Raw genomic sequence first — 15227 nt, 5'->3', positions numbered from 1 at the left:
ATCTTATCTGCCATCTCTCTGATTCCAATCCAAACTATTCTTTTTTCAAAGTTTTTCGGTATTGTTCATAGTATTCCTACTATTAGTGGTGTTATCTTAACTTTTTTCATCTCCTTATCCCTTGAAGATCTCTGGCCATTTCAATATATTTTCTCATTTTTCCGTCTCCTTCATCTTCACTCTGTGATCTGCTTGACGGCAAAATCTACAAGTTGGAAGGACTTTTCCTGCTTGTTTACTAGTATGATATCCGGTCTCCTTGTTTGGATGGGTCTATTCGTTTATATATCCATGCCTCATAGGATCTTATGGCTTTCATTTTCAAGTACTGCTGCCTGTTTGTGCTTGTACGATTTGTCTGAGTGTTCAAGATGCTAACGTCTACATAATTGCCTTCCCCACTTGAACATGCCTATTTGTATATTCTTTTTGCGCTAGTTTGCTGCATTCACTTATGTAATCTTTACAAATCGTCTGTGTAGTTGTTTCTATTCGCATTTGTCTTTCCTCGTCTATTTTCTTGTCAATTTGACTATGTTGTTTGTTTCTTCCGTATTTCTTGTTGCAGTAATTATTATTTTGGTGTTCTGCATTATGTATTTTTAAATTATTTTCTTGTGTCATTTACACAATCTTCTGTACAGACCAGCCCTCTTCTGTCGTCTTTATATTCACATAGAGTCGGTCAGTAGCATATTTTGAGTGTAGTGCATTGTGTACAATCACCAGTTTTCTTGTTTACTGATCGGGAAACCCTGTTCTTCTTTTGGTCCAACCTATAAATAGTTCAGAGTACTTTTCTAGGGACACTGCTTATGTGTTTATACCTTTAATCAAGTTTATACTATATAGTTTTGTTTCATGGAGTTTCTTGTTCTTCTGAGGTATTCCTTTCCAATTTTCTCTTTCATTTCTGTAGCTTTGATGGTATCTGTTCCAAAACGCCCAAATATTTGTAGCTATCATGTTCACCCTCGGCCTTCATCTCCGTTTGGTTAAGTAGTATCATACCTTCCGTTTCTTCCAGTTTTCCCCTTCTTATGATCAGAAATGCGCACTCTTCCATGTTGAATTCCATTTGAATATCCTGGCTGACGATTCCGGTTGTGTTTATTAGCGTCTCTAATTCCTTCTTGGATTTTGCAAACAATTTCAAGTCATCCATGTACATTAGGTGGATCATACTTTTATCTGTATTACTGAAATTGCATCCGGCTTGGCATTTTCTTAGTATATTGTTAAGGGGCATCAGAGCTATGATGAAAAGTAGTGGTGATAAGGAATCACCTTGGAAGATACCTCTTTGAATTTTAATCTCAGTTATGTATTGTCCGTCAGCTGTCAGTTTGTCCCCATGTTTTCATTGTATTTTCTATCAAGTTGGTCATCTTTCTTGGTATTTATTTTTTACATTTTAAGGCATTCTATTATCTATGTTTTTGCAACTGTCATACACATTCATGTAGTCAATCAGTGACATGGACAGGTTCTTTTTCTACTTTTTAACTCCTCTTGATCTATATATAATGATCATGACTTCCTTTTTCTTCCTTTTGGGCATCCTTTCTATTCCTGTTTCTGTTAGTAGTTTCCACGTTGTAGGTAAACATGTAATAAGCCTATAGTTGTTGGAGGTGGTCCCATTTTTGTGTTATTTTGCACCAACGTGGTTTTACATTTGGTCATGCATCCCGGTACTTTTGCTCCTTGGATATATCTTTTCAGGTTCTGAATTAGTCTTTCATGTAGTGTTATGAATTTTTAAACCAATAGGCATGTATTCCGTCCTGGTATGGTGCTCTCCAATTTTTCATTTTTCGTAGGATTGTCTTGAGATTTTCCTTGCCGATTTCATACCGTTCCTTCTATTTACTGCGGCTCTTCTTTCATGTGTTTAAACCATTCGGCCTTTCTATTATGACCCAGTCGCTCTTCCCATATCCGGCTCGAGTAGAGTTTTGTTTCAGTTGGATCCGGTTATCCTCCCTTCGTTCTTCCTTATTTAGATAAAATTGTTTTCAAAGGTTTTGTTCAGATTTGTATTTGTATCGTCTTAATCTCACTTCCTTTACTGCTATTTTTGTTTGCCTCAGTTTTTCCTGTTTTTTCCCTACTAGTCAAATTTCTACTGTTCCATCCTCTTCTAGTCGTTTTGTTTTTGTTTACCGCTTTAACTTCTTTCTTAAGTTTATTGTCTGATTTCTAGCCTCAAGTCCCATCCAGATTTTCTCGGTCCATTTTCTTTCTCTGCCATGTGTTTGCCAGAGTCCTTACGAGAAAGTGGAAGATAACCAAACATGTTAATGTAGTTATAGGCGATGGAAAAGTGCAAGTTAGTTTTGCTTAACGCTTAGATATCCGAGGTGTTTGTTAGGCAGAATAATTATACATAATCTAGGTTAGTTCTAAGTCTACGGGTATTTGTAAATGCGAGCCTTAATGGATGAAGCGAATCGTTGTTCGAGTGTGTGTCTGGTTTGATTGTTATTTTGAATTGAGCTGTCATTTCATTTTCGTAGTTTCAGTTTAGGGTGAGAGGTGTTAGACAAAGCGGATATGTATAGCCATCATCATGTAACACAAGTAAACCATCAGCCGATTCCTCATCCACAGGAATATGGCCTTGGGAATGCCCACCAGAGATGAGTGTAGATCCCCTTTCCGTGCGCGACATGGCACTACAAACATCCCGATATTATACAACTGATGATAGAGCAGCGCTCTAAGTGCTACCAAAAAGTTAAGGCTCATGTACTGTGAGTCGGAATGCAGCAGCCAGAAAAAAAACGTTCTACACAAACAAATATAATAAGAAATTTATTTATGAATTGAAAATAAAGCTATAAATTTATTTTTTGTGGGAGAACTATCGCAAGGCATGAAGTCGGTTGAAAATTTACAAACATACTTTTCGCACTTTTTTCGGCAAAGTTATCAATAACTCTATCAAAATTCACTATATCGACAAGTTCCCTCTCTATTGAGAGTATTGGTAAGTCTGGAAGCCTTGTCTGGCTCATTTTGATCGAAAGTAGTTTTTTTATGAGTTTCAGTTTCGCGAAATAGCGCTCACAGCTGGCAACTCTAATGCAAGGAAAATGCAAGGAAAATGCGCAGCAAGATCACAATATAAGGGACGGAAGTCCCAATGTGGCATCTCTGTAAAAGTTCAAAAGTTCAAGAGGTCCATTGATTTTGTCTTTCCCTAAATCTTTCACAAAATACTGCTATCTCTTTCTTTCGGCAAAGAATTTATCTTTTTCTATATGTTCGTCAACTTCACCAAGGTGACAATTATAATTATCATTAAGCAGATTTGACGATGTAAGAAAAGCGTATTTACTGGCAAGATTGTGAACTTGTTGAAATCTGCAAAATATTCTTCAGTCAACCTTTCTATGACAGACAGCATTTCCCGCCTCAACTCAGTATCAAACCCGAATGCTGCATCAGTCAATCGTTCACCATTCGTTTCTTTTTGTGGATGCGATGCTCCATGCTTATCCCCATTTCAGAGCAGAGTTTTTTTTGACTCGTCTATTGTAGTGTCCACCATCTTTTCTCTATTCTGAAGAAGACAATCTCTCAACGCCGTCAGTCTGACAGAACTTTGTTGCAGATTCAGCCCCTGTTCTTGAAGATACTTCTGGGCATCATTGATTTTTTGGGAGAATAGTTTTCCAAAGGCTCAGAAATAAAAGAAACGGAAACGACAATACCGAGTTGAGAATTAAAGATGCATCTTATCTTGTGGTTACATTTTCTCCTTTTTCAGGGCAATGACGACTTCCAATAATCTTTTTTACCACAACATTTACAGCATCTGCTCGACTACTCCATCTAGTTTCCATAGTTCGCTTGATACTTAGACCACTCAACTGAATCAAGACGTCCCAGCGATGTGTAGATGCAGAAAAGAATGAGAATAACCAGTCCAGTATGCCAAAAAATGTAACAGTGTGAACCACTACAGAAGCGGCATATGCACGCCAGATTTAATGAATGGTTAGTGCATGGCACAAATAGAGCTTTTGGGTTGATTTCGGAGATTCGTTTCTGCACACCCGATCGGTGGCCTGCCATAATAGCAGCATTGTCAAACACCTGGCCAATACAGTCACCAATCTGAATCCCATCGTTCTCCAGTTCTCTCAAAATCAGTTTAGAAATGTCTTCCGCGCTTTTACCCATTGTCTCAATGAAGCGGAGAAACAACTCATCCACTGTCATTTTATTTTCGTCAATTTTTACGTAGCGCAAAACCTCACTCATCTAGACCTTGTGAGATTCATCAGGAGTGCTATAAAAAATTATGCAAAAATATTTGTTTTCCTTAATCTGACCAATAATTTTTTTTCTCACTTGCTTTGTCAAAATACTTACAAATTCTGGTGACAGAAAAGAAGTAGCGATTTTCTTTGCCAGAAATGAAAATAATGATTATAATAATAATAATGATTATAATCATCTTAATGTAAGAAAGTTTAAATTTAAAAATAATTGTTTGTGCTTTTTTCCGGCAAGATTCTCAAGATGTCCATAAGTAATCGCATAAAACAAAATGAAAATCGACTAAAACAAAAGAAAATATCATTTTTAGCCAAGGGTGCTAGTCTAAAATTCTCACAATATTACTTCCCCGGTATCTAATTTTCCTAAATTTAATTAAATAAACTTAGTATTCCTATTATAATTATCTGTATCTTGTTTTTGGTTTCTTTTTTTTTTTTGCATTAAAACAAATCAATCTACTAAATATCTATGACATTGTTCGTAGTAATAACCGGGCAAATATTGATGATTAGGGTAAACACATGAACATTCTTTGGTAGAGAGAACGTATAGAATAGTTAATAATACATTCTCATCCGTTCTTAAGTTAAGAATTGTTTTCTATATAGTAAATATGTTATTTAGAAACTCATGTTTAAAATGGAGAGGGGACTTTGTTAACTATTCTGTTCTTATACCGTTTTATTTTGCATAACAATCGTTAATTATTTTAAATTGTTTATGAAATATTTAAATAGCATTTTGCCAACTAATGATAAATGCAAATCGGCTTTATTTTAAAAAAAGAAATGCATCTTTAGTTGTTTCATTATTTTGAATCAATACAAAGGAAAACATTCGAGAAAAATATTTAGAACCACCCCCTTATATTTAATATATGTCCCTCCCCCACCACACATGTTTGCGAAAATATATGCAGACATGAGAAGGTTTTAGAATAATTTGAAAAAAAGACAAAACAAATCACTAATTAAATATTTACAAATGTAAAAAGAATCGGAATCGGGTATCGTCTCGGATCGGGAATTTAAGACAGAATCGGTAACTGAATCGGAATCGGGGGAAAAATTTGGTATCGTCCCATCACTAGCATACCCCCCCCATATATATATATATATATATATATATATATATATATATATATATATATATATATATATATATATATATAATATACATATACATATATGCATATATACATATATGCACCTAGGGGATCGGACAAAATGATACCGGACAAAAACAATTAAAGCAAAAACAGATAAAATCCCAAATGAATCAAAAACATTAAAAATCATTTTTTATATTTTTATTTTAATTTAATTAAATTTAGGAAAATTAGACACGGGGAACTAATTTTGGCAAGGTATGTAAATAAAGCATTTACAGTATAAATGAGTAAGACATTATTTACAAAAAAAAAAAAATTAAAATAAAATTAACATATTTACACATTTGAACGTAACGACTTTTATTCTATAAATAGATAGGCACGCGTGCACAAGTTATCCGGAAATAGAAATCTTTTTCCGCTCTAGAAAGACACGGCAATATGCCAGTTGGCAAAAAAAAAACAAAAAAACAAAAAAAAACGGACGCCGAACCATTGTGTCAAACAGACGTTAAGTATTAATTTTAAAATTCATCTTAACTTCTAACAAATGTATTTCATGTTGCCTTGTTTAAATTTGTGTTTCTTGTTTTATTTATTTATATTTATTTATTTGTCTATTTTTCCTGTCTTGCAAAGATGAGATTCGTCACCCTCCTCCCCGACTACTATTCGAACAGGCAAAACACTGCTCACTCATGCTATATTCAAATAAACTAGCGATAAAAAAATGCCGGGAATTATTCTCATTTATAGTAGATGAAGTTAGGACTTTATTTACAAAAAAAAAAAAAAAAATAAAAATAAAATTAACATATTTACACATTCGAACGTAACGACTTTTATTCTATAAATATTACATTAGATAAAATTAGGACTTTATTTAAGTAATATACTTAATATATACTATTATTATAAGCTTGCTTATATTGAAAATGCTCGCTTCCTTGCGAGCCAATCAAACTATCTAATATAGTTAGTCTTCCTTTCAATTATATTCGAAACTAAAATACACAGTGACATTAGCTACGTCGCTAGGACTATTATTGAATAGATACACAATGCTTTGAGCTTGACCAAACTGACTGCATTTAATTAATCCTAATAGTTTTTTTCTCATTACGGTACAAGCACCCTTGATGGATTGCTACGTATATCCAATATGTACTTTGCCTCCAAGACGACTGCCTATGTCTGATTTGCATGTTAAGTCAAAAAAAATTTTTTTCTTCTCTTCTCAAACTGAACGTTACTTGACACTCAAGACTTTTATAATTAATCATAACTGTATTCTGTAAGTTTAATCCTCTCCTGAAAACTAACAATCTGCTTTACTCGCCAAACTGCCACTAACACTCATACAATACACCCAACTTAGATGGGGTCTTTAGCTTTCAGCCCTTAACATGCATGATGGGGGTCTTTAGCTTTCAGCCCTTAACATGCTGACCGATTGGAAATCATGATCACTAAACATCTGTACATTTCTACTCCTAAGGCATGCATTGGTTTATTCTTATCCAGGTGGATACTCACTAACAACAGTCTGTACTTAGATATACAACTATCTATATTACATAGCAAAATCTGTCCTTTCCTTAGCTTAGCAATGTTAAATCCAAAAACTGGACCAGTACTCTATAATGCAAAATACAACTTCCTGATTTTTAAACGAAAGCTGAAGAAATCTTCAATAGAAATGGTAATCTATTTAATACCTACAATCTCCATATATTCGCATCTACTGGAAATATGCCCATATATCTATTTATTGTACTATACATACTGTATACGACATAGCATATAATTTACTCTCAATTATACCTGTACTGTAATGTACTTCATATCAACAATGAGGTTACTTGTATCTATTGAATATACAACTTAACCCTCCTGCTATCTAAAATATTCAGAGCTTGTACAATTTTTCTAGTTAATTCGTAATGTCATACCATTCTGCAACCCATTATCCTATTCCTAAGCCAACATAAAAATAAGAAAAGGAAACTTTTTTAATCTAAAGGGAAAAACAAACCATGTTAATTCCTTCCAACAGACCTGTTTGCAAATATAGCTGCTTCCACTGCATGCACTCTTACTCAGCTCCTCCTCCAGTAACAAACAATGAAATAGCAATGACCTGTAATCACTTTGAGGAGTATACTTTTTCAGTTGATATATAACCCTTATAAACTAACCTGTAAACATTAACCACCGACGCAGGGGCACAGAAACACCTGGATTAGGACCCAGGCGCGGGGAAAACCCTCTCGGTGCTGATGGACTCGCAGATCTTCCCAGGTCATCTGTCTAGGAGAAGGAAAACTCTGAAGTTAAACCTAAGAGAAGAAAGGCCTCTCCAGTCTTGGATGACAATCTTCCTAGAGCTGGGGACTCAAACAAATTACCGGTCTGCAAACCTAAATTGCTTAAGGAGTAGATAGGCACTGTCTATCGCCCGGCTTCCATACTCCTTCTTTACCTATTAGCTAGGCGCAGAGGTTGAATCACAGGGAGTCGACAGACCTTCAGTGGTCGATCTTGTTTCCTGACTAGGGCAATGAACGCCGTTTTCCCCACTCCCGACACATCCAATCCCCTAAACTAGGCACTTGGGAGTGCTTGAATGCCATAATGCCAGTACAAGTAGATTGGGTTGACCATCGTCTGATGGGTTGAGGTTACCGGATAGACAGTTCCTGGCTGCTGTTCCCGACTGATAGTACAGGGGGGGGGGCTAACTCTTTGGTAGCGCTTAGAGCGGCTGCTCAATCAATAGTTGTATAATATCGGGTTGTTTGTAGTTCCATGTCGCGCATGGAAAGGGACCCTGCACTCATCCGCAGTGGGCTATCCCGAGGCCACAATCCTAGTAAATGGCAGGACAACTGATGGTCTGCTTGTGTTGTATGTCTGGTATTCTGCATAACCATTTGTTCAGAATCCCTTACCTCAACTGAAACTCTTAAGAAAATGACAGTACAATAAAAAATAACGCTAAACCCAGGCTCAAAGGAAACCAACCTGCCTTCTCCCTTGAGGCTTGCATTTACGAACACCCGTGGACTTAGAACTAATTTAAATGATATCGAAGCATTTCTCCTAACAAACACTCCGGATATCTTAGCACTAAGTGAGACTAACCTACACTCCTCCATCCCCTCTAACTACTTTAACATGCCTGGATATCTCCCACTCTGCCGTAAGGTCTCTGACAGACAAATACACGGGCTTGGAGTATATATTTGGAACACCCTCCCCTTGACTAGAGAAACTAAACTGGAATCGGACGATCAAGCCTTTATGTTCTTTAGACTTAACATACAATACACCATTAGCTACTTTTATTTTCTCTACCGCTTTCCCTCGACCCAGGACTGTACCCTAATAAACAAAGCCTCTGACAGCATACATACAGCACTTTCCCTCGACACAAGCGCACAAGTGGATGTATTTGGTGACTTCAATGTCCACCACAGCAACTGGCTTGGATTTTCTACTCACACAGACGCAGCTGGTATGACTACATATAACTTCTCTATATCTCATTCCCTATCACAGATGGTTACGTTTCCAACCCGTTTCCCAGACCAGCAAGAACAACACGCATCACTTCTAGATCTTTTCTGACCACGGTTCTCGATGACTGTGTAACTAATGCCCACAGCCCACTTGGAAACGCCGATCATGGAGTGATAATAGTTGAAATAGCCCAAAACTTTAGAGCCCAAACTGAAGAGCCACTGCTCAAAACAACGAGATATTATAAAAAGGCTGACTGGGAAGCCATCCGGAATCTCATCAGGGACGCTCCATGGCAAAATATCTTTTCACTTCCTGCTGAACGGTGCGCAAATGAGACATCTGAATGCTTTAAAACAGCAATTGAAGCACATGTACCCACACGCAAATTTTATAGCAACCCCCACTCTTCCCAATGGTTTACTTCTACTTGTGCAGCCGCCATCGCGCAAAGGCAGCATGCGGACCGCAGATTTCACCGACATAAGTGTAGTTCAAACAGGCAGAAGTATACAGAAGCCAGAAGTAACTATAAGAAAGAGACAATTTACTGAAACCACCAAAAACGCATCGAAGCACAGAAATTAGGGACCCGCGACTTCTGGAAAATCTACAACAGTATAGTAAATAATGGGCAATCAACAATCCCCGCACTATCCAACAATCATGAGGTTGTTTGCTCTGCAACTGAGAAAGCTAAAATGCTTGCCAGTTAGTTTGCCTCCAACTCCACACTGGACCCTGCCAACCACTCCCTCCCTGACTTTCCTTTGCGGACAGACGCCACATTAGACGATCTGAAAATCACTCCTTCTCAGGTGCATACTATCATAAGAAATCTTGACACTGCAAAAGCATGTGGACCTGATCTCATCCCGGCTGTGCTATTAAAAAAGTGCTCCGCCGAAGTAGCTCCAGTTCTCTCCAAACGTTACAACAAATGCCTTAATGAATCTTACTTTCCTGCCTGGTGGAAAACTGCTTCTGTAGTACCAGTTTTCAAGAATTCTGGCGAAAGAACTGACCAGTAAATTATCGCCCCATTAGCCTCCTCTCACTTTTCGCCAAAATATTTGAGACAATAATTAACCAATCTCTAGTCCATCACCTTACAGATGCTAAACTTCTGACTGACCAACAATATGGATTTAGACAAGCCCGTTCAACAGCAGACATCCTAACTGTAATCTCATAACGTATATACCAGTCACTGGACAAAGCGGGGGGAGGGTAGAGTGGTAGCTCTTGATATATCTAAGGCTTTTGACAGGGTATGACATGAAGGTCTTCTAAGGAAAATCAGATCATATGGTATCACTGGAAGAATACATTACATAATTAAATCCTTCTTAGATAAGAGAAAATCCAGGTTCTCCTCGACAGTCGTACATCTAAACAATACGATATAAATTCGGGAGTGTCTCAGGGGGCTATCCTGTGACCTCTGTTATTCCTAATATTCGCAAATGACCCCCCTGACAAAATTGCCTGTGAGATGAGTATATATGCTAACGACACCACACTCTATAACAGACACGACAGGAAAACAAATGAACACATATCTAAAGAAATGGCAGAAGCACTAGAGGATAACCTCCGATCTGTAGTAGAATGGGGACAAAAATGGATGGCCACATTCAATGCTGCCAAGACTAAACTCGTTTCCTTCAATAATTATAAGAAACCATATCTACCACCAATAGCAATGGCCAATGACTCTTTATCTGAAAGTACATCCTTTAAACTCCTCGGCCTAAAGCTCTCAGTAAACATGAGTTGGAACAATTACATCGAGAGTATCGCCAGGACCGCTGCGAAGAAGGTAGGTTCTCTCTCTACCATGCTAGAAAGCTACTAACGCCCGAAAGTATCCTATACCTCTATAAGGCCACCATTTGCCCATGTATGGAGTATTGTCATATTTGGGCTGATGCATCTACCACTAGTCTCTCACTCCTAGACAAGGTTCAAAAGAGAGTCGCCAATCTGATAGGTCCTGAACTGTCATCTAAACTTCAGCCCCTGTCCCATCGACGAAATGTTGCATCCCTCTGCCTTTTCTACAAGTACTTTAACGGTGCATGCTCTGACGAACTGCAAGCACTTGTGCCCCCTCGACGTAAATACCCTCGACAACCCGATAAGCAGCTAAAGCCCACCCCTTCACAGTAGAGCTCCCTAGATGTCGGAGAACCTTCTACTCCAGTAGTTTCTTCCCCAGGACAGCTAAACTTTGGAATTCCCTGCCGGGTCCCTGCTTCCCCAACTGTACTGATATGCAGAAGTTCAAGTGCAACGTGAACCGACAGCTTGCTGCCCAACTCGCTACACAGTACCCCTGTTGCCTATGTCCCTGAGAGTAGCCCCCTACAACAAACTGGCAATATGCCTTGTTTGGGGTGAAAATGTAAAAAAATAAATTCTTAAAGACGATATAGTTTTAAATATGATTCAAGTGCCTCTCACAGAAATATACATAGTTTTTAAATATTTGCTCTTGGTTGAAAGCAAGTAAGGCGATTTATCTAAGTTAGGTACGCGTTCTAAGGAGATTTTTCTTGTATTATCTTTTGCAATTATTATATTAATAAAAAAGTAAAAAATTAAAATCCTATTACCAGAAATTATTCAGCATAATAAATTTCGGTTTAATCATAAATACGTCAGTGATTATAAAATGTTGTTAATAGTTTGAAAAAAAATCAAAACTTGACAGAAATTTGGCAGTATTTAAACTATCAAATAGAAAGCCACTTAAATAGTATTCGTTCCCATTTAAAATTATATCCCGTGATATGACGAATATATAATCGCTTTACAGTTGATTTTTATTCAGTACTTGCTTAATATTTCTACAAATCCAAAATTAAGCAATTTTCTGTCGCTAGTTTTCCATTGTATCATTTAATTATCAGTGATGTTTGAAAGTATTTTTCTTGACAAAAATTGTTAGTTTAATTTTTTAACATTTTTTGGAACATGTAAATCAACTACTTTTTTTGAAAGGTGTTCTAGAGAATTTAAGCAACCTTAAAAAAAAAATGTTTTACAAATAAAATAAATTTACATCGTATTTTGATGTTATCATTTTAGTTTTAGTGATAATTTAAAATAAATAAATATTTATTATTAGTACCAATACTGAAAAATTAAATAAAAAATTCAAAACAATCGGTTTTTGAATCGTAAATTAGGGACACATTTTTTCGATTCCAATACCACTAGAAGTTCCAATTTTTTACAATCTTTTCAGCATAAAATTTCAAATTAGCTTTTATTTATTTAAAAAAAAAATTCCTATGTTCTAATTTGAATCCTCTCAAAATGCCGCCTCCTGACGTGGGCCGCTCGTAAAATAAGGACAAATTTTTCGAATTCCGATACCTCCAAAAATTTCCGATTTTTAAAAATCTTTTCAATAGAAGATGTAAGATATTTTGTAACCTTTAATTAATATTTATTTTGTCTTTCTATTTTCTATGTCTACCCTCGCCTCCTGGCATGACCCGCTCGTAAAATAGAGACTCACTTTTTCTGATTACAATGCCTCCAAAAGTTCCAATTTTTTACAACCTTTTCGGTATAAAATGTCAAATTTTTTGTTAGCTTACATTTATTTTAATTTATTATTTTCTATTTTTAACCTCTCAAAATGCCATCCCGGACATGGGTCGCTAGTAAAATAGGGGCACATTTTTTTGATTCCGATGCCTCCAAAAGTTCCAATTTTTTACAACATTTTCGGTAAAAAAATTCGATTTTTTGTTAGCTTTTATTTATTTTTTCTATTTTCTATTTTTAACCTCTCAAAATGCCGCCCGTGACGTGTGCCGCTCATAAAATAAAGACACATTTTTCTGATTCCGATATCTATAAAAACCCTTATGTTTTACAACCTTTTCGGCATAAAATTTCAAATTTTTTTTTTAGCTTTTATTTATTTTTATTTATTTTTTACCCTCTCAAACTGCCACGCCTTGGCACATGCCACCCGGGTCGGACCGCCCGCCTCAGCCTTTCTACGCCACTGGCTATGCCCAAACTGTTTGTGATATTTAGAATGAGTGGAATTTAGAAAACAAATAATAATACAGAAAGAAAAATGGCTTATCTTTTATTCCGGAAATAATTTCTGTACGTTCTTCAAAAAGACATAATACTTGTCTGCTTGTCTTGACCATGCCCTGTACTTTAAGACCTAGCAATAATTTGAGGTGGGGGTAATCTTAGTATGATCTTGTATTTTATGTATTTTTTTTTTTTTACTATTTTTCTTTCGCAATTACCTGCTCAGTATCTGTGATATATTTGTTGCTGAAATTAGAGGGGGAGCCAATTGGTCTTTATTGGCATTTGGGCTGCAATAAGCCTCCCCAAGGCTCCAATTTCCTTTGCACTCACCAAATGGAGGTCCGGTAAGTACTTTCACTCCTCGGTCGTTCCATCTTCCTTAGACCTTTAACTATTTGATGTGGTGCCAGGCGATGCCGGCACTATTTTTTTGCGGGGTTATTAATTATTATTATTATTATTATTATTATTATTATTATTATTATTATTATTATTATTATTATTATTATTATTATTACCAAAGTTGTCGAGTCGGGAATATAAGGATCAACCTCGATTACATGTAAAAATAAAAGTATTTAAAAAATACCGACTCTAACTAAAACCATGACTCCTAAAATTCCGATAATTCCAACTCTTTATTTAAAGATGTTCAATTATTATTTAGCAATGATCGAAACTCTGATGATTATGACTGATACATTAATATTTTTCATTTCTTCTATATTCACATCATTTATTTATTTACTTTATCTGTTTGTTCTCATTCTCTTGCATGGCATCTACTAGCAAGTGTTTTTACGCCTCCCACACATTTTTACGCTCTGCTCCCCTGCTCACCATCTCGTATTAATTCTCTTTTCTTTCACCATATAAAACATTCAATGTGCAAATAAGTAAGCAAGAATATTATACAAGTTAGAAAAGCATTTCATTCAAGGCATGAAAATTGTTAAACAAAATGATTTTACTATAGGCTTTAAAAATAAAGGTACAAGATTCAATTTGGAATTTATTTATCTTCAAAGTGCACTTTTATAAACTTTACAAAGTAAGGTATAAAAATTTAATTTAAATTGAATCAAAAAATTACCTTGGATTTATTTTATGTTATGTACATTCTGTTGCACTTTAAAAATCATTGAAACTTTTATATCTATATCATTAATTGCTAGATGAAAGATAATGTTTTTAAACTGGTTACGGTCAATAGTAGTCCTCGCCAGCGAAAGTTTTTGTTATTGTTATTCTATTATTATTATTATTATTATTATTATTATTATTATTATTATTATTATTTAAAACATTTTGTGTCCTGCTCTTTCGCGCGAGGACTAGTTTTTCATATTATATAGATGTGCACGAAAGAAGATATTTAAATGTAGCATAAAATTATATCTAATGCTGTTTTTAAAGATCGACAAATTATTAACACATATTTAGTCGATTGAAAAGTTATGGCCCATTTAAGTACAAGACTTTTCAAATAAAACCGGAGGAAATACGTTACCTTGGTACGACTAATGTTTTGTCATGACTTGCAGTGCAATATTGCTAATTCATTAAATCAGTATAATTCAGTTTGTAAATACTGTATTTCTGGAAATCGGAGGAAAACACTGCAGGCACGACCGAAAAGCAAATGTGTAATTTATGTTGACGGTGTTCTTAACGAAAAAAAAAACAGTTCGGAGCTGATTTTCACAATTCCAAACTCATCGATTTGTGATTAGAAGATGCAAGTTACTGTAGAAAGATTGAAGGCCAACCTTTTGCCAATAGAAACCGTACGCCGAATCAACTGGCAATGATGTTGGTTGTTCGAAAATTTATTGATCATGAAATTGGACACTTTTAGGGTCAAAAACTGTTAATATTTAGAAGTAGCTTTCATAAATCTATTTGCTTTTCAGTTTGTTCAAGCTGGGGATGGGGTATCATACTATCTCATATATTCTAACCCAGAGATCTTTTTAAGATTCTAACCATCACTTTAAGTGCAACCGTTTGAATCGTTCTTGCACTTGGTTCAGCGGGTATATTTGCCAGGTAGTTTTTAAAGTTCTTTTTCATAAGGCCAGTTGCTCTCATAATTACTGCAATGATGGAGATTTTTCTAAGAACTCAGTTTATTTTCATGTTGTACATGAAACCTTGACATTTCGTTATCATTTTCCTCTGTCTTTGCCTCATATCATTGCCTTAATAACTTTGCTTTCAAGTTACATAG

Source organism: Euprymna scolopes, chromosome 16, assembly GCF_053919585.1.
Source record: "Euprymna scolopes isolate OS-2025 chromosome 16, ASM5391958v1, whole genome shotgun sequence".
NCBI lineage: Eukaryota > Metazoa > Mollusca > Cephalopoda > Sepiida > Sepiolidae > Euprymna > Euprymna scolopes.
This window is presented reverse-complemented; position numbering follows the sequence as displayed.